The sequence below is a fragment of the Phalangium opilio genome, unplaced genomic scaffold (genome assembly GCF_054372755.1).
Source record: "Phalangium opilio isolate 3A_F unplaced genomic scaffold, DU_Popi_V2 ptg000070l_1, whole genome shotgun sequence".
In the NCBI taxonomy this organism is placed as follows: Eukaryota; Metazoa; Arthropoda; class Arachnida; order Opiliones; family Phalangiidae; genus Phalangium; species Phalangium opilio.
In genome coordinates, this window is record NW_028324182.1 from 9,391,199 (window position 1) to 9,412,780 (window position 21,582).

Consider the following 21,582-nt stretch of genomic DNA (forward strand, 5'->3'; position numbering starts at 1 on the left):
CCATAGGGTTCATCCAAGAATTATATCATCAGATATTGAAGTCTATAGCAATATAATTTGCATCGTTAATTGAATGCTAGTTTTGAGTTCAGTTTCAAATTTGAGTAGGAAATATTGCCAAGAAGCTTGACATTTGAATTTTCTTCAGTTTTCTATACGAGAAATATCTGCTCTTCGTAAAGAATAATAGGGTTTTGACTAAGGGCAATTACTGTTGGAAAGTGTTTCGAGTTTGGTTGGAAACTTTCAAGTACTGTGAAATTAGAGCTACAGACTGTCGTTGTTGCACTTCGACTCGTGTCCTTCTGAAATGGTCGATATTGCGGAGTGCTTTGGCTTTTATTCGAAACGATACTCTCATGAATTGTGCATGTTTTTCTTGTTCTTTTTCTTAAAAGGAAGTTTTCCCTTTCGGCTTTCGTACCTAAGAATAAATCTACCTTCTGGAGTGGTTGGTCCCAACGAGACGCGGTATTGGATATCCTAAAACGTCCTCCTATCAACCTGAAAGGTTTTTTCGTTCGTTGGCGGCGTTCCGTGGCGCGCGTTTGTTGATTTATTTGGCCGATGTCGTCTTTCCTTCCTTCTCCAAGCAGGCAAACTCTAATTTCCAGCAATTGGCTTTTCTCTTTCGACGTTCTATTTTATTTATCTTGTTTTTTATTCCACGTCGATTTCTCTCCGACTCGAATCTTTCTACTCACTTCTCACCCCCTTCGTTTCGTCAATAGCGAGTTTTTCTCTTCGAAATTCTTTAAAGGCGTTTCCCGAATCGGCGGGCGCTTTCAATTTTGCGCCGAGCTCCTTTTCAACTTTCTTTGATCAAGAAAAGTAAAAGAAACTTCTGTTTTATCGCCTTTCTCTTTCCCTCTCCATCTTGCCCCAGTTCAACTTCACTCTACCCAGCAGTATAGCTCTCTCTCTTCCATCCTTTCTAGAGGAAAAGGTCTTTTGTATCGATGACATGTTACCATATACCGGGAGAACCTCTTTATTTTTCACTGGTTTCGACTTTCCACTATATAGCCGCAAACAGTACAACCTACTATGTTTTCAGGTTTGATTCTTTTTTTAAACCCTCTTCTTTTCTTGTATCGCACCGCGGGGTTTTTTTCTCGTATTAACTCGATACAAGTTAAAAGCTCCGTATAACCAAGGCCCTGGCTTAATTTTAACTATTATTAAAGTATTCCTAAGATATGTTTTAGTGCTTGAGAATAGGTTCCCAATCGCACGCTGGAGGTTAGCAGAGTTGAATTACTTTACGATAAGTATCAATGGCGTATCGACAGTCGTTTAACCTCCGGGAAACAAGGTTTTGACTACCGAGAGAAGAGGCTAGCTCTAGCGTAAGGAAAATAAACCCATGGGCGTATTGAAACTGGAAAAGGATCGTCTTTCACCGACTGTCTTTATAGGATCCTCACGTTCAACTCTTTCTTTACCGATGCTCCGTTCCAGCTTCGGGGGTCGTATCTTTGGTTCCTTCTAGACACATATATTCTCTTTCACTATACTGTCTCTTCCGGGAATTGCAATTAAAGTACCGTGCAAGACGGTGTAGCTAATTTTCCACATCATCGATACGAACCGGCCCGACGATCGAAGCGAGAGAACCAAGGAATGAAGCCACTGGGCAAGCGAGCACTCAAAGAAAAGCGGAAAAGCGATAGACATCTTTTCACTGTATCCGTAAGAGATATCTTTGAAAAGAAGATCGTGACCCGTTTCTAAAACTAAACTAATTTTGTACATTCTGTTTCTAATGTCAAGGTTTTGATGGTGACGATTAATATTTCAAGATTTTTTCAGCTGGACTGTAATATTCTTGAAACGATTTTGATATTAACCAATCAAAGTGTTACGCCAACAAAGTCTGACCAAGTTCAAAATTTCTTAACAAGTTTTGAGAACTAACTTTAATTGAACCACCCATTTTGTCTAATGAATGATTAATTATTATTCTCTTGACAAAAGCGGTCTAGACTGTCCAGATTTTATTTAATTCCCTGGTCAATTAATCGATTGCTCAAAGTTGAAAGGGCGACCTTGGAATAAACCCTAAGCTTATTGGCGTACTTTTATTCCTTTTGTTGTTTATTGGCATTCAACCAACCCAACAAATAATATCATCCATCCTCCCAAGAATATGGAACTGTCTTTAATACTAAACAGAATCAAGAAGACCCAGATCAAACGCTTTAATTATTAGTGAGACTATTGAAAACATTCATAGGGGAAGTTACGTCGAAAGCCTTCTAGTATCGGCAACGCAGCTTTTTATTTAGTCGAAGCACAAAAAATATCTAAAAGAAAATAGTGTAGTCTTTTGGAGGCTTGGTTTCTGACCAAAATCTCGTTCATGAACTCATTTTTCTATAGGAATCTCGGGAGCAAACTATGCGACTCAAAGACTAGAGAATAATCGGAGAGGTCAAAGGCGTTTCCTCTCTCTGCTCGGACGAACTTCAATGGGTTGACTCCTTTTTGGTATTTCTCGGCTTCCTTTTGGTTTTCCTCTATTTTTTTCACACACAATGCTCGTGTCTTGGCGATAAGCAGTTTCTGTCTCGAGTCGTATTTCTTAATAAAAAAAGTAATAAAAATAAATAAAATCTCTCCAGTTTCCAAAAAACAATTCTGCATTCCATTCCATAGGGATTCTCTGTTACTCTGAGTAGGTGTAAAATTTCTTGGATTTCTTCTTAATATTTGAAAATAGCCCAAATTCCTTATGGGTTTTTTTTTTCGTAAAAAGGCAAATAATTGAAAGTGACTTTTGATACAATAATTAATATATTAGAATTAAATTAATTTTCCTTGGCTAGTTGTGTATTGCAGCAGTAAATAATCATAGGCTTTACTAACAAACCCGACACAATTAATTGGTAAAATATCGATTCGGGTTGGAGTTAAGCATCGCGACATCTTCATAGTAGTTTTAGATAAGTGTTGCTAACTTTTATTTATCATTATTTAAATTTAATGCTGTTTTCTGAAAGACACCGTTATTTAAAATTATTATTTTTATTATTTAGGGTGCTGCAAATTGGACGTATGAAGATAATTTTGTACCGTTGTGTGGCGTGGTGGACATAACTTGAAGCTTTCCAGTTTCAATCAGAAAATCGATAAAACCAAAAGATGGCCCTCTGCTCACCAAGAATGGCAAGTATTTAGTGGCATCTATTTTATTTCTACAAATAATGCGTTTTAAAATTTTGGTGATAAACTTAATAGCAATCGCTTAAACATGAAGCAATTTTAAGGAAAAACTTAAGGAAATGTAAGGGTTATTTATTTGCTTTCTGTATACATAGGGGGTACGATCAATACTCAAAATTGATTTTCGACGACTTTCGAACTCTCTCTCTCTCTCTCGCATACTAGACTTGCTAATTTAAGCGGCTAATATCCATAAGTTTGACTTAATCGAACCAGTTGACCTAACATGCATGCAAATCTCATTTGAAATATCGAAATTGGTTTCAAAACACGAAATCCTTATTTCTTCGATCGTTTCGGTAATATTCATACGCGTATTGATGTTTTTCAACGCTTGCCATTCATCTATATGATGTTTAATAAGCGGATGTTAACTGGCGCAAATTCTTAAGCACATCGTCTCTTAAGCGTCTTTTGTATATAAAAAAAGTGGGACAAGGATATGGCTTGACGAAGACTGACGAGCGAAGCGTTTTTAAGAAATTTGGATGAGAGAAGATGAAAGTGACGCTCCCCGGGTCGAGCTCGCGCGGCGCGAACGTTTTTGCTTTTTCTCTTCCGGAAAGAGTGAGCTGCCTTTGCACGAAGAACTCTCATTGCTCGTTATCAAAATTTGTTGGTCCTCTTCTTTTCTTTCAGCCTAAAACTGTTCTGCCAAACGTAATTCGAGAGCGAAATGAAAATCAATCTTGCCTGACAGCTTGTTAAGTATTAAACCCTCTATGTCCTCCTCTAAGAATCTCTCTGGATCCCTTAGCCCCCATTTTCCCCAAAACTTTTTGACTTTTTTGCTGGGGTCTTTTCGTCGTGGGTCGTCTCTCGAAGGGGCTCTTTCGCCGGGTCTTCTTCCATTTCAAGCAATAGGACTTGGTTCTCCAATGGAGAATCATTTGAGACTGACACTAGCCTTAAGTCCCTTCATTCCGAACCATTTCCCAAAGAGGAGTCTGTAGGAGTCCAACTCCTGGCGTTCTTCCACACACCACACACTCTCTCTCTATTCCCTAAAGGCTTATTTCTTGCTGCTAAACTTTTTCGGGGATCCATTCCATGTGTGAGCGGGCTTTTAGAAAGAAAAAACCGGCCATGATGTTCGCACAAACTGTCTTTCTTTGTCGGAATTTTCTCTTATTTTTTATATCATGGAGAGCCTGTTGTTTCTCCTCCTACCATTTAATTGTTCTCTAAACGCTTTTGTCTCCGAAGTTTCTCTTCATTTTAAAATCTTCCCAGGTTATATGACTAGCACTGCGGAATGCACGAGGAGGTGGTAGTTTAAAAACAGTGAAGGAGAAGTTTGGAAATGAACGTTGTTTCTTTAAACTTTAGACCCTATTACTAAACCGTATAATCAGAGGTTGTAAGGGAAATGTAGGAATGAAGACGGGTGCATGGAATTAAAGTTGTAATGGGTTTTGGTAATGGATAATCAATCGTCTATTTGTCGCTATATAGTAATAACGTTGTCGTTTGAAATGCGAACAAACCGCGGAATTTCGACTCTATCCGTTAAGATTCGGTATCGAGTCTCGCTTAGATCCAATCTATAAATTGCTAGCGCGTTATATTCCATTGGGGAGTATAGGAAAAGGATAGGCTCATTCCAAACGTTGTCCGAAACTCTCGATAAGATCGTGAGAGAAAGAAAAAAATGGGACGAAGCCTTACTCCTTACGCGCTTACCAGAGCGAGATTGAGAAACGCCAAATGTTCCTCCTTCCAGAACTTCTGTTAATCTACGAAATAGGCCTTTATATATGTAGTCTAATAACGCCCGCTAGCAGTTTAACCTTCCTCTATCACGCTTCGACCCGAGGCTTTAGCTCGAACCCTATCGGCCGATTCGCTTTAATACTCATTTTAAGGCTCGCTAGAGTCGCCTGAAACGAGAACCTCTTCTCTTAATTTAGACGGAATAAAACCCCCAACTTAGGCGAGACTCTAACCGTTAATCCCGAATTTAGGCTTTAGGATTATTTCAAAATTGCTGGGAAGGTTAAAAACTGTATGCTGGAACAGAATAAACTATATTTGCAATGACCCTACATCCAATTGGGACTTATGTATGCACCCACTCAAATTTGGGAATTTAGTCAGCACCTTTCACGCACTTACTAAATTGTTACGATTGCAATTCTGGTCCCTTTTTTGTATACAAGCTCACTGTGTAAGGTTATTTAAAATATACCCTCCTAGTATATCTATTTCATATGAGTTTGGTGCCAGTTTTTCGTAAGACATCACCAATAATGACTTGGCATTCCCTATTATCAAGGGTGAAAATTATGGAAAATTCACCCTAATTCAGGGGTTGTTTACGAGGCGCGATTCCAGCTCTCCAGTTACTCCCTGGTCTTAACCATTTGTCTTTCAAATTTCACTGCAGAGAGAAGAGAAAAGTACTAACCATAGCTACCCGGCAGCCATTTATGAGTATTCTCACGCCTTTCGAGCTATGTTAAACGGCATAATTTAACGACTACCCTGTTCACTCCCTTACTTCTAATTTACTTTCGTTCTCTCTCTGCTTTCTAGATAATGATAATAGATTTCCCTTTTTAAAGGGGCGAAGGGCCTTTTCGTTATTTTCTCTGATGTTACAGTACTGAACTGAATTGATTCAATATTCCCGATAAAAATAACTGACATAGTAGCGCGAGAATTATTCAAAACACGAGTCTTGGATCAGGAGAAGATCAATGATATTTTCAGGAAACGTGGACTCTCGTTTAATATTCATGGATATCGTGAAATTATTCATAATAGACCTTATCTAAAGCACCTTCTTTCCAACAACCCTTTATATATTAGGTTAAAACTTAGTATTGCAAAACTCGCAAACAATTAATAAAGGTCCTAGTTCAAGCTGATAAGGGTTTTGCCAGAGCTTCGTAATATACACTAAGGGCTCTAAAACTCTTTGGAACTTTGCTTTTATTTAATCGTAATTTTCATTTAAAACCATCGAAAATAATTCGAGTTTTAAATCAAAAAATAGATATAGCTGTAATAGAAGTGAGTTATATGGAATTTAAAATTTCAAGTTAGTATTTAATTTTTTTTTCTGAAAACGTATTTAAAATTCCTCGATGAAAATTGTAGTGACCTATATTGTTTATTTCTGTTTCCGAGTTCGGCAAAGCATTAATGGAAAGAACCGTACTATTTCGCCGTATATTTCTAATAATTGAGGAATGGAGTGTTCTTTTTAATTAATTTTCGTTTGGTTTTTCCACCTCTGTACCAGAAGTAATCGTTCTTGTAATCCATTTAGACTATACTTTTTCCGAACCTATTTTGGGTATTATTTTTTTTTTCCAGTCCGTTATATAAAGTAAAGAGCGGAAAAAAGGCTTCTTTTGACAGCCGTTATAAATCTTTCAAAAGCTGCAGATCCGCAAATTAAAAATGCTCATTAATCATTTCTCGCTCCAGAAGCAATTATCTGTTGGGGCGCTTCCCTGGCCTCGCCGCAGTTCGCCCTTTCTAATTCAATTTCACCGACGGATTCTCCCATTGACGAGAAGAGAGAAGGCATAAATTGGACGAAATAATTCAAAGGTTTATTACAATCCCCGTATTTGAATTTTTATCACGTGAAAAATATTGGTCATCCAAGTTTCCAAGAATACCAGCACCGTGCTGTGGAAATAAAAACATAGGATCACTTTCTTGGAGGATGGATTTTGTACGAGTTCCGATTTCCCCCTTAAGGAGGTGAAAGTTTCATTGGCATCAATGTTAACTTCGGAAGATACAAACGTTCCTTATATCCAGGAATGAATTAACCGATAGTTCACTTCAGAGGTAATTTCTCCAAGACTAGATTTGGCCCTTGCAATAATTATTTTTTGTCTTTTTGCGGCGCAAAAGGGTTGCGTTTCGAGCGGGCGTCGACGTATGATTAGGAATTCGTAAGGAGACGTTGGGTTTGCTGTTCGGACTTAAGATTCTAAGCCCCCATCGGTAAGCGCGAGAAACGCCGACGTTTTGGTCAGACGGATTTGAAGGAGTGATTTGTGAGCCGCGATAATTCAATTTGCCCTCTCAATCCTCTTCCTCAACCTATTCCCATTCCTTCCTTGTTTATTTTGGAAAACGGACTTAAAGCCTCGAAGGAAGTTGTTCGTACGCACCTCGGGGTCGCGTGATTAAAAGGCGTCGGACTAATTACGCTACGCTATAGATTTAACGTCCAGCGTGTAAGACGAGGCAGAAAAGAGGCATAGGGACCGACTAAGTTTCGACTGCGGTCCATTAAGCTAAATGTTGATCTATTTCCTCCTCCCGCTACACTCACCCCCCGCATCCACATACTCCTTAATTCGAATCTCGACAGACGACGCGTCGTTTGAGGCTGCACCACCATGTTTATTTTGTCCCTATGGGACGTTTCTAAACATTTCCCGGGTCTCTAGAATAAGGTGGGTAGGAAGCTTGCGAGATAGCACCAGCTTTTAACTTTCCTTTAAAAGTATTTAGAACATAAGTAAATAGGTTGGTTTCGTACGACCTCAGAAAGAAACCCCATAGAAGCTATCTAAATTTCGAAGTTTCCCGCTTAATTTTTAAAGTATTCTCTTAGATGGAGTTGTGGGCACTATCGATTTAACTTCTGCTATGGTATCATTTGTTCGGAGCTGGGAATAGAACCCCGGAGTTTCTTTGTTCTTTCATCGCAGTGGAACGTCTATCCTTCTCGTCTTCCTTTTCCGTACGTAGGCAGCTTGAGAACGATCTGAGTCCAAATTTGAAGCGTCGGACAATTGTTTATTCGAGTGATAATGAAAACCTCTAAAACGCCTAGAGTTGTCCGGTTTTCATTAATTTTAAACAATCATATTTTTAAAATTATTGTAACCGCAAAAATACGTGGTTTACCAAAGTGGCACGTCGTAACTGCGCTTTTAGAAGAACAAAATAGCCGCTGCCTAACTTATCAGTGGAGCTATATTTACTTATATTCAGTCCTAATTCTTCCACAGAGGAATTTTGCTAATCCTACATTCTCACCCTTGCGAGCGCGTGCTTGGAATGTTTACTCTCACCTTTGTTTCCTGTTTCCTAACCCTTATTTCCGACCCCGGTCTATTATATACCTCGTCTGTCGCTGGTAAACATTTAACGTCCCCGTGTCTCCAACTAAAATGCAAATTAGATTCGGGCCGGGTCCCGTTAAGGAGCGAAATTTATTCGGGCAACGAAGTCCCGGAGATTGCTGGCGTTTATGGCATGGATAACTCGCGCGGGATATCCCAACGCATACAAGCCCATCTCAACACTTACTGCACTGACCTAGATCGCGTACGCATTACATTCCTCTCGAAACTACCTACAATCATGTTTTGAAGCTCTATTTCTTTATTTCTTAGTTTTCTAATGATTTTTGTGGCTTTTCAATGAAGGAAAAATAGAATCTCGTGTAGTTGCAACGTGCACGAGTGCATCCCGTTATAGAAAGAAATTAATTAGGGTCGGATATATTTTTATCCTATTGGGTCGAGCTCTTAATAGGAGTGTAATTTGACGGAAATCTAAAGGACCCGGCGCTAATGACGATTCGTAATCGTATAATTCGCCATATAGGGAATGATCGGTTCTGCCATTACATTCGTTTCGTTTCGTTCGTTCTTAGATTTCGCTTTTATTCCTTTTAAATAAAAGCTAGGCAAAGAAGAAAATAGAAAGACTCTAGTCTCGTTTTGAAATCTGTTCTGGCTGTATTATTCGGACCCCTCCCTTTTTGGAAAAGGTCCGGACCGATAATACAAACTGGGTCCAGTACGATTACTATAGGGGTGCCCGTCACGCGAAGTACTCATTTGGTCCTTTTCCCCCTTCTATCTTTTATACAATTTTGAGGACCAAACTGAACCCTATCGAAATAAATAAACTCAAAGAAATTCGTATTATCTTCAGAGGATCCTTTGATCTACAGGGTTTTTATTCAAACTGTGGGCATTTTCAATGCGTCAGTATGAGCACCTATGTTACTGTCCCATTTGATTTTTCGCTTCTTTTGAATCCGTTTTCGGATTTCCATATCGCCGATTCCCAAAACTTTCAAGTTTTCGTTCAAACGTTTTTAGAAGCGTGTACCATGTGTAATGAGACATTTAGTTTTATGATAACGTCTGCTTAATATACGTACAGATGTTCGTGGTTTAAAGCTCTTTCGCTCTGTACGACAATGGCTTTTATACCGTCGACTTGGGAAACAAAACAGACCACGGTTCGGTGTTAGGCAAGCGAGCTTCTCCGGAACGTTTTCCTCCTCGTCTTACTCTCTCCAAGTAATCTCGAGAATGTCTCGGCCGTCGCCTCCGAGACCTTCTCTCTCTCTCACTCTCTCTCTCTCTTCGAAAGACTCGAAACGAAACGAGATTAGAGCCAGTCTAGACCTAATTGCCAAAATTTATCCCTAGAAAAGCTCCCGACTTTCTCGCTTTCACTGCAGTAATTCTACCCGACTTTCTGTTCTCTAAGCCCTAGCTCGCTTCGTTCCCTTATCGGAATCGCCTACAAACAAACCTTGTCCCAAGTTTTACAGAAAACCATGTTAGAAAATTCAGAAGTCTGTGACTTGTTGTGTATGAATAGCGAACGTTTATGGCCTTGCGTGCCTTATTATAAGCTCGTTTGACTTTGTCGCCAATTGGTCACACAAAATGATAATAGAAGTGTTTTATCTTCCAAATTTAAAAGTTTTTGCGATGATACTCAACGTTTTCTAGGCGACGAAACAATCTTCTTCTGCTTATACTTTGTCGTATCCTTTCATAGGCCTATTGTTGCCAAAGACCAGACAAACGGACAAGCATTCAAAGGCTCCTTATAACAAGCCATAGTCACTTTAGAGCACCAAGCCTTCTGATAGAAATAGAACCCGCGCGCCTCGTATCGCAAGAGAAACAAATTTAATTATCTTTTCAAAATTAAAATTTAGGGCATCTCGAATTATGGTTCTACCATTCCCTTTCTCTTTACCATAGTTTAGCAACATTAGGGCTCCAGTACAGAACCTGGATAACGTTTCCTTCAAGACGGAGAGCCCGGAGGGGCTCAGAACGAATGAGAAAAGCGTGTTCTTTTACGTTTGAACTTAAATTAAACTGCCATAATTATCCCTTCCCGAAAGCGAAAAGATGACAATTTTTAATTTCGTATTCGCTCCTTTCTAGTTCTAATTAACTCTAGGGAGTTTTAAAATGGCTTTTGCCTTTTTGTACCGTTGTTTTGCCAGGCTTATTGTTGCTTCGTTTATTGCTCCTAGGCCTTTTATCTCACGGTTAGAGCACGAGATAACGCCACTTAATTGCAGTTGAGATTCTCCAAAACATCTTAAAAGCACTTTGCAACATAATTCAACCCATATTATAACGCGTTAAAAAACGAATGGTACGATAAATTTTATTCTATAAAACGTAACGGAAGTTACAGTACATAGAAAAGAATTTTATCCCTTATACAATATTTATTAGAAGAGATACAGAATACAAACGGCTAAGAATATGTTTGCTTGTTATTGATTCAAGTTTGATACTGGGCATCTCCGTTATCTCAAAGCAACTTGATGTCCTAAAGAAAATGCTATGACATCAACCCTTATTATTTTGCCAATGAAAATAAGTGAAACAAAGATATGAAATGCTATCAACTAAATAATAACTGTTTCAAATTTCCCACACCATAAATGTAATTTATCTATACAATGTATAGTTTTTAACCTATTTCTTAAAGAAAAAAATTGTAAGAGAAAAATCAGATGATATAAGAAGAAGGAAATAAGTAAGGGTCATTTCTTTATCCGAGTATCGACGTTCTTGCAAATTGAGAGTGACTTCTTCCTTTCAAAAAGTTTATCCCAGTTTCGAATTGGAGTATACGTTGCAGTAATAACTGTTTAGCGAACGTGCGAGCTTCTTCTACTCTATCCTTCCAGTTTCTTTAACGAGTCAATTTCGAAAGAGGGAAGAATCCAAAAGCTTCTTCGTTTTTCTCAATTTAATGGGTATTGAAAGTGCGAGTTTATGTCGCTGCACGAGAGCTAGAGCCGCACCTGTCAAAAGTTAATATCTTGGATGAAAACTTTCGTCTTCTTTCCTCATTTCTCCCACGCTTTCCTTCTCCCCGATTCAATCTCCTTCCTGTTTTCGATTTCTCAATTTTTTTATACATATTTATATATTTTTCGTTATTACCGCCATGAATGTACATAATTCACGTTTAATATTATTTTAAACACGATCACGATGCTCGGGATTACATATTAATAACTCCGGGTTAATTGAGCTCCAATTTCTTTTCAAGTTAGCGAGATTAGTAAGTTGACTAATTTATGGTGTGGTTTTAGCTTTATTTCTGATGCAATCGAGACTCGGAAGTAATCGGAAATTGAATAGATGTTTTTTCTCATTCCAGTTGGAGTTTAACGATTTTTGTCGGCTTTCTTTGTCGAGACTGGCTCTCTTAAAAGTAGTTTACTCTTTTGTTTAGTCAAAGGGCCTTTCGCCTTAATGAACAAAATATTGCGCGCCCCTCGGTTCGAGGCGAAACAATCGATGAAGTAAAGAAAATAACGTCTTGTATAAATCGTAAAAGAGAAAAGAGGTCCTGGTCCGTATCGATATAAACTCCTGACACAGAGGGCGAGAGAGAAATTGAGCCATCGTTTCCTAATTAGGCCTATCAGTTCGCGATGAAGAGATTCGATTCGAAGAGGAAACTTGAGAAAGTTCCAATTTCTACTTTTCCATTTCTAAGGAAGGCTTTTCGAGATTTGGCGATAACGAAATAGATCCATCTTTTTCTCCGAGTCGCGCGCGAATTTTGCTCCTTCTGACAGAAGCTATTTGGCTCACGCCTGCCTACATACATAGTCGGCGAATCTCGCTCTCCTTTCAAAGGGGATGCCCAGATGTATGACGGCACCCGCGAGATCGACTTAAGCCTTCCAAGTGTAAATCCGATTCTTTCCAGTACTAGTAGAGAGCCCAGGCACCCGCACTCGACCATTCCCGTCCAAAAGTTTCTCCTACCCGCCAATCGTACTTGGACAAGGTCGAGTTCAAACGCGTAGAAATATTGTATAGTAAAAACTACTAATTATGACGTTAACGGCGATTCGTTGTAATATTCGTTTAACGAAAATTTGTTTAGAAATATAATAGTGGTGAGTGGTGACCCTCAATTGACCTCGATAAATTGTGGCTATGATATTTTAAAAGTTATTGTACACTTGTCTAAGATATATCTGTTAATGTGAACATGATAGAAATATTCAACTGCGCATTAATTTAGTTATAACTGCAAATAAAACTTTTTATTTAGTTTGAACTAGACCGGGAAAGTTGAACCTTTAGAATATATGTGGAAATAGACGAACCAATTTTTCGCTCAGTTCGCTCATGCGGCGAACTTTTTCTAGCTTTCTCGGCTGTTTTTCTTTCCTTAAAGTTTTTTTTTCTTAGTTTCCTTTCCCTCAAACTTTGGTTGTTATTATAGCCGGCTGGGAATCGTTTGAGTTTGACCCATCCCCTTTTCTCTCGCTTCACACCCAAGTAGGCTAACTACGAGGTCAATTGGCCGGCTAGCCCTGCAAAGTCGTACGTCTTCCTCAGAACCGTTTAAACCCCAAAGTGTCTTAGATTAACGCTTTCGATTCTACCCTACCACCTTACTCTCCAAAACGTCACTTACCATTCGTGGCTTAGAGGCTAGATATCTTGGAAACTAGCCGATCCGTCACGAGGACCTCGTTGATCATCCGGAAATACCCCTGACTGCACCCTCCTGCCAATTAACCTACCATTACTTTAATTGTTTGCCACGAATCCAACATTTTCCTTTCTTTCTTTCTGGGTATTTTTACGTTTTAATTATTGCATGTCTAAATTGTTTTGGAAAAAAAAGTTTTATTGCTCTAGCTCATCAATTTTCAACCTGTATACATGTATAGATAACTGCATATTGTCTGGATAGAAAATTGTCAAAGACTAAAAGTTTTGACATAGTTTGACGGTATATGAAGTACAATCAATCATTAGGCCTAGTAAAAATATTTCGTCGTTTTTATTTCATTAACTGTAACAAACTTCGCAATATATTATATTTAAACTTATTATTATGCCTTTAATTTAATTTGTAATATTCCCTCTTCAAAAAATACATTGTGTAATTTTTTTTAATGCATCCCACTTAAAATGTGGTTATTTTTCGTCTAAAGAGGGCCAAGTCTATTTTTGACCTATTTCCAATTTATTATAATCTATGTTTTAGATTAGTTCTTGTTTGGAAACGCCTACCTAAATTTGAAAAAACTACTAATTATTAGTGGCGAGTTGGTTTAAGTTAACGATTATACATTAATTATTTGCAAAAATAATTAGCTCTATAACCTTTTAAAAATACAGTGTAGAAGTTTTGATGCATGTCTCAGACTGAAAATATCATTGAAACGAGGGGGGAAACAGCTTTTTATTTGTAAGAAGGCAAAGTTCGTTTTTTTGGCCCATTTCCAATTTACAGCAATCTAGTTATGAGTCACAGTTCGACAAAGAAAACGGTTGCCTAAACTTGTCGCGGTTTTCAGCAATTGTTAGTCGCTAGTTTAATTGAACGTTTTAAGTAATTATTTTATAAAGTAATTAAATTAGTTCTGTACTTTAATAGATATTATTATTTTAAGTTTGTTTTGTATTAAAATAGTTATTATAATTTTAAATTAACAATGAATAGTTGTGCAGAAAGCCCTAATTGGAATTGTTGATCCTGGACCAAGGCTCGACTGAATTTATGTACTTAATCAATATGGGTAAGCATAAATTTAAATTGAACGTTGTTCAAGGATATCTTAGGTTATTTGGTCACATGATTTCCGTATTGGTAGGATTGCACTTTACGTGACCCACCCAACTAACAATGGTTTCTTATTAATTGGACCCTGGGGAGTCCGAAAAAAATAGTTAAAAAATTATTTGGCCGCCGCAAGTTGGTCAAAAAAATTTTTGAAAATTTTAAAATCCATGCACTTACCGGTAGTATTTTAGAATTTTTTCACTATTTTTTCCGAACTCCCCGTGGTCTAATTAATCAGAATCAAGTTTTAGTTGGGTTAGTTAAGTAAAGTAAAATCCTACCCACTTACCGCCATTGAAGTCGCTATCCCCTTAACGCATTCTGCACTCAATCTTGCAAAATAATCCGAGGGTGACTGTGAAAAATTGACGTACTCGCGCCGGAGTTATAGCTATGGAATTTTTTAAGCTTACGGAAACGTTTATTTCTGATAAAAGGACGGAAATATAAATGCGAGAAAAACTGAAATGTTTTGGGAAAATCGTTGAATTTTTTGGGAATTCGATAATTGATAACGGTAAATTTTGGGAAAAGCCGTCAACTTATTCGGGGATTTTTTTTTTAATTCACTCAACATTATTTTGTAAAATGTGTCAAATCCTTGGGATATTTGTCAAATGTGAATGGGAGCACATAGGTTTATGATTATACTCTGCACCGTATTGGGTAATACATAACAGAGTGAATGGGAGTACAACTATATTTTGGAAAAGGCGCCAATTTATTTCAACCATATTTTGGAAAAGGCGCCAATTTATTTCAACCATATTTTGGAAAAGGCGCCAATTTATTTCAACCATATTTTGGAAAAGGCGCCAATTTATTTCAACCATATTTTGGAAAAGGCGCCAATTTATTTCAACCATATTTTGGAAAAGGCGCCAATTTATTTCAACCATATTTTGGAAAAGGCGCCAATTTATTTCAACCATATTTTGGAAAAGGCGCCAATTTATTTCAACCATATTTTGGAAAAGGCGCCAATTTATTTCAACCATATTTTGGAAAAGGCGCCAATTTATTTCAACCATATTTTGGAAAAGGCGCCAATTTATTTCAACCATATTTTGGAAAAGGCGCCAATTTATTTCAACCATATTTTGGAAAAGGCGCCAATTTATTTCAACCATATTTTGGAAAAGGCGCCAATTTATTTCAACCATATTTTGGAAAAGGCGCCAATTTATTTCAACCATATTTTGGAAAAGGCGCCAATTTATTTCAACCATATTTTGGAAAAGGCGCCAATTTATTTCAACCATATTTTGGAAAAGGCGCCAATTTATTTCAACCATATTTTGGAAAAGGCGCCAATTTATTTCAACCATATTTTGGAAAAGGCGCCAATTTATTTCAACTATATTTTGGAAAAGGCGCCAATTTATTTCAACTATATTTTGGAAAAGGCGCCAATTTATTTCAACTATATTTTGGAAAAGGCGTCAATTTATTTCAACTATATTTTGGAAAAGGCGTCAATTTATTTCAACTATATTTTGGAAAAGGCGACAAAATATTGGTCAATTAACAAACGTCAACATCAATATTTTGGAAGTCATTGCAACTATATTTTGGAAAGAGTGCCTATTTTTCGGCAATTTGATAAATGTAAACACCTTTTCAAAAATATTGTCCTTTACATTTACCAAATTCAGGAATAATTTGATGCCTTTTCCAAAATATCGTCCTTCACATTTACCAAACTCAGGGATAATTTGACGGCTTTTCCAAAATATCGTCATTCACATTTATCAAATTCCCAAATAATTTGACACCTTTTCCAAAATATCGTCATTCGCATTTATCAAATTCCCGAATAATTTGACACCTTTTCCAAAATATCGTCATTCACATTTATCAAATTCCCAAAAAAATTTGACGGCATTTCCCAAAATTTCAAAGATTTCCCCAAAACATTGCAGTTTTTCTCTCATTATATTTCCGTCCTTTTATAAGAAATGAACGGTTTCCGTAAGCTTAAAATATTCCATAGCTATAACTCCGGCGCGAGTACGTCAATTTTTCACAGTCACCCTCGGCTTATTTTGAAAGATTGAGTGCAGAATGCATTAAGCGGATAGCGTTCGTAATGGCGGTAAGTGCATGGATTTTAAAATTTCCAAAAAAATGTTTGACCAACTTGCGGCGGCCAAATAATTTTTTAACTATTTTCTTTCGGACTCCTCAGGGTCCAATTAATTAGAAACCATTGTTAGTTGGGTGGGTCACGTAAAGTGCAATCCTACCTAAGTATTCTTAACTCGGTAATCTGCAACATCGTGGGCCAAATAGGGTAAGGGTTAAAGGTTACTAAAAATGTCTATTCCCTTGGGTTATACTTAAATTTTGAATATTATGATACATTTGGAATTGAATTGGCTTCATTCGTACGTCCGTACTATTTTTCAAATTACCCTAAAAGCATCTAGTGATAGTCTAACAGAGTCAATACGGACCGAGTCAATTAAGAAACATTTCTGAAAATAATTTCGACTTTAGTGATACTTTTAAAACCCTATATTTACAAGAGCTAATTAATTTCCCAGGCACATACCTTAGGGGTGTTTCTTGACTCGCTATTTATTGGCTCTGATTTGAATCACCCATGATTCCACTTTGAATAAGAGGGTCTCTGCGGAATATTTGGTAACATAGGGGAGATTGGTTTCGACCGCAATCAGCTCGAAGCGTTTTCTACCTTCGCCCAGTTTAATGAGGTCCCTCTACAGTGGTCCCCACTCTCCGAAATCCTTACTAAAACCGTTCATTAAGTATTAAACGGGATGACTTGAGCCTTGGTTTGCCTTCCATTCGATTCGATTCGCTAGATCAAAATGGAATCTATGTAAATCTCCGGGTTAGAAGCTGACTGATTTTGGCCAAGGCAAATACAAACATTCGTTGGTTGGTTTAGAATATAAACCTTTTATGCTGATAGATTTCCCATCTATAAATCAATAAAGCACTTTACCATCTAAAGGCATCATCTCAATTTTCCCTCCGAGGAAAGGATTCTAATTTAAAACTCATTATTATTTACCGTACGTTCCCTCAGTTAAAAGTATTCCTTTTAAGTTTGAAACTTCAAATTTATCGAAACCCCTAGACGCCATTCCATAATTTTGAATTTTTAATCGTTTGTAATGTTTCTCTTAATGCAAAAGCACCTTATTAACTATATTTTCTACTTGGAATATTTAACTAAAATTAAGTTTGCGAGAAAGGGCGCGTGAAAACTCCTTTTGTCCATTTGTAATGGACATTCCTAGTAGCTGATATTATTCTCTCTGGTAATTCAAACTCCATTCGTACATTCGGTCGTGTCCCTAATTTAGAATTGCTGTTAGTCTCCAAAGGATTTAATTAAAACACGCTGATATACGAGAAATTTGGTTTTAGTTTTCTTGCGGTGAGTTTACAACCTAGTTAATGCTTGTCCATACGTATACATTGTCCCTGATGTAGAAAAGGGTTTATGGTTTTAATATTTTTATTGCGTAACGGCCTTTAAATCGAAATGTAATTCGCCTTTACCCCTTTTGGAACGCGTTTAAAATTGTTCCTTGATTGTCCCAACGAGAAAAGTCTCGGGTAATGATCTCAACGAAGATGGGATGGGTTGCGCTCCTGGAGAATTTGATGATATACAACCTTCCATTATGACATAACCAAAATCATATTATTTTCTTACTGAAATTCGTGCTTGGTTATTATTACGATTATCTAATTTACTTGTTCTTTGTATCAAGTCGATGACGCGTGGACGATTTCCTTCTAGGTTTCGCAAACCACTCGAGAATTTTTTTTTAAATAACGTTCCTGATATAGGAACTAAAAGAAGAAAAGGGGAATTGCTTCTCATGAATAGTTAGTTTAGTAAAGGTTTCTACGACTTTTTCTTCTCTTTCTTCTCCGAGGTCTCTTAATATAGTGGTATAGGGAAACGAGTTGAGATTCAGGTTTCACCCATTTCGTGTCTGTATGGAACGCCGTTTCGGCCAAAATTATGTACTTGCCAGGTTGTTATATAGTACGAGACAAGTTGTTATATAGTATACGGACAAGGCAAGATGTTATATAGTACGAGGCAGGTTGTTATATAGTACGAGGCAAGTTGTTATATAGTACGAGGCAAGTTGTTATATAGTACGAGGCAAGTTGTTATATAGTACGAGGCAAGTTGTTATATAGTACGAGGCAAGTTGTTATATAGTACGAGGCAAGTTGTTATATAGTACGAGGCAAGTTGTTATATAGTACGAGGCAAGTTGTTATATAGTACGAGGCAAGTTGTTATATAGTACGAGGCAAGTTGTTATATAGTACGAGGCAAGTTGTTATATAGTACGAGGCAAGTTGTTATATAGTACGAGGCAAGTTGTTATATAGTACGAGGCAAGTTGTTATATAGTACGAGGCAAGTTGTTATATAGTACGAGGCAAGTTGTTATATAGTACGAGGCAAGTTGTTATATAGTACGGGGCAAGTTGTTATATAGTACGAGGCAAGTTGTTATATAGTACGAGGCAAGTTGTTATATAGTACGAGGCAAGTTGTTATATAGTACGAGGCAAGTTGTTATATAGTACGAGGCAAGTTGTTATATAGTACGAGGCAAGTTGTTATATAGTACGAGGCAAGTTGTTATATAGTACGAGGCAAGTTGTTATATAGTACGAGGCAAGTTGTTATATAGTACGAGGCAAGTTGTTATATAGTACGAGGCAAGTTGTTATATAGTACGAGGCAAGTTGTTATATAGTACGAGGCAAGTTGTTATATAGTACGAGGCAAGTTGTTATATAGTACGAGGCAAGTTGTTATATAGTACGAGGCAAGTTGTTATATAGTACGAGGCAAGTTGTTATATAGTACGAGGCAAGTTGTTATATAGTACGAGGCAAGTTGTTATATAGTACGAGGCAAGTTGTTATATAGTACGAGGCAAGTTGTTATATAGTACGAGGCAAGTTGTTATATACGTGGACTTATTTTTTCGAAAAATTGGGAGAGGTGAAGACAGTAATGGCATCACTATATGTATGAAAATAGCTACGGTAAGGAAAGAAATGTCATTTCCCTCGTGAGCTTGGAGGGGGCAAAAAACGAGCAAAACCAGTTTTAGGGGGACGAGAAGCAGCAATCTATATTAGTGAAATTTCAGGGGTATTGTACCGCCCCCCATTGAACTTAGTTTTATATGGAGTGGTAAAGTCTATACCGTTTGTAAAGAGTTCCAACGCCTATAGAGTGCTGTCAGAAGCCCCGGTTTGACGTCACTCATGCTATGTTCCCATAAAGAAAAAACGGAAACAAGCATGGCCTCCCTTTGCTAAAGGCAGACTGGTGACGTTTAACTTTGGTTCTTACGTCACAACTGACAGCACTCTATAGTTTGCAGTCGAGCATACCTAGCACGGTAGGTGAACTTACTTTTTATATGTCACTTGGTGGACGACGATAGGCACTAAATTACGTTTCGTGGAAAAGCACGAAATAGATGGCTCTGCAATTTTAGATCCACCTAAATTAAAGCATGATGGGTAATTTATACTGCTGCGCATAGCTACTTTGAAGGGGGTTCGAGGCTCAGGTTCGAAGAATATTGATACACGTGACACCAGAGAGAATTGAAACAGGGAGTGGAAGCTAGAGCCAGAAATGTCGCTATAAAAACCACGTGATCAGGCCAGGGCGGTTTTCGGCTTAGTGTTACTGGAAGCTAGCTCTACATCGGAAACTAGCCTGGCCTGTTACGCCTACTAAGAGTAGCTACAATCTCGATAGCACAGCCTTCCGCTCCCTGTCTTAATTCTCTCTGGTTACACACGCCACGGAAGTTTTAAAGAACACAATAAGGCACGACCGCCTACATTTTTAACCAAATCGTTTGACGTACATCTATCGATGGGGGTATTAGTTTGACTTGGTCTGAAGAAGTAGTAGAAGAAGATCATGAAGAAGTATCGTGCGTCTTTTTAAAGGGAGAATGAAAAGAGTGATTGATGATTTTCAAAGGGAGAGCATTATGATTTGTCTATAACTGTGCATTGGGAATGTACTCTGCACATATAAATTAACACACTTAGAGTGAAAAGGGATAAATTGTGTTAAGGTGATATTTTTCATTTATGGGGAAATAACTTGAGTAGGTTTAATTTCTCTTCAGGAAAAAATTATTTTGAGTTTAGTTTCCTTTCAGGAGTAAATAACTTTGTAAGTCGAGGTTTTTGATAATACCCACGCTATATTCTAGAGGTCGGACATTTGCACATAATTTGCCCTCTCCAAGCTCACGAGGGAAATGACATTTCTTTCCTTACCGTAGCTATTTTCATATATATAGTGATGCCATTACTGTCTTCACCTCTCCCAATTTTTAGAAAAAATAAGTCTAAGTCCACGTATATAACAACTTGCCTCGTACTATATAACAACTTGCCTCGTACTATATAACAACTTGCCTCGTACTATATAACAACTTGCCTCGTACTATATAACAACTTGCCTCGTAATATATAACAACTTGCCTCGTAGTACATAACAACTTGCCTCGTAGTACATAACAACTTGCCTCGTAGTACATAACAACTTGCCTCGTAGTACATAACAACTTGCCTCGTAGTACATAACAACTTGCCTCGTAGTACATAACAACTTGCCTCGTAGTACATAACAACTTGCCTCGTAGTACATAACAACTTGCCTCGTAGTACATAACAACTTGCCTCGTAGTACATAACAACTTGCCTCGTAGTATATAACAACTTGCCTCGTAGTATATAACAACTTGCCTCGTAGTATATAACAACTTGCCTCGTAGTATATAACAACTTGCCTCGTACTATATAACAACTTGCCTCGTACTATATAACAACTTGCCTCGTAATATATAACAACTTGCCTCGTAGTACATAACAACTTGCCTCGTAGTACATAACAACTTGCCTCGTACTATATAACAACTTGCCTCGTACTATATAACAACTTGCCTCGTACTATATAACAACTTGCCTCGTACTATATAACAACTTGCCTCGTAATATATAACAACTTGCCTCGTAGTACATAACAACTTGCCTCGTAGTACATAACAACTTGCCTCGTAGTACATAACAACTTGCCTCGTAGTACATAACAACTTGCCTCGTAGTACATAACAACTTGCCTCGTAGTATATAACAACTTGCCTCGTAGTATATAACAACTTGCCTCGTAGTATATAACAACTTGCCTCGTAGTATATAACAACTTGCCTCGTAGTATATAACAACTTGCTTCGTATTATATAACAACTTGCTTCGTATTATATAACAACTTGCCTCGTACTATATAACAACTTGCCTCGTACTATATAACAACTTGCCTCGTACTATATAACAACTTGCCTCGTACTATATAACAACTTGCCTCGTACTATATAACAACTTGCCTCGTACTATACAGGGTGTTTGTGAAAGGTCCATCAATAATGAAAGGGCGTATTTATTGGGCCATTT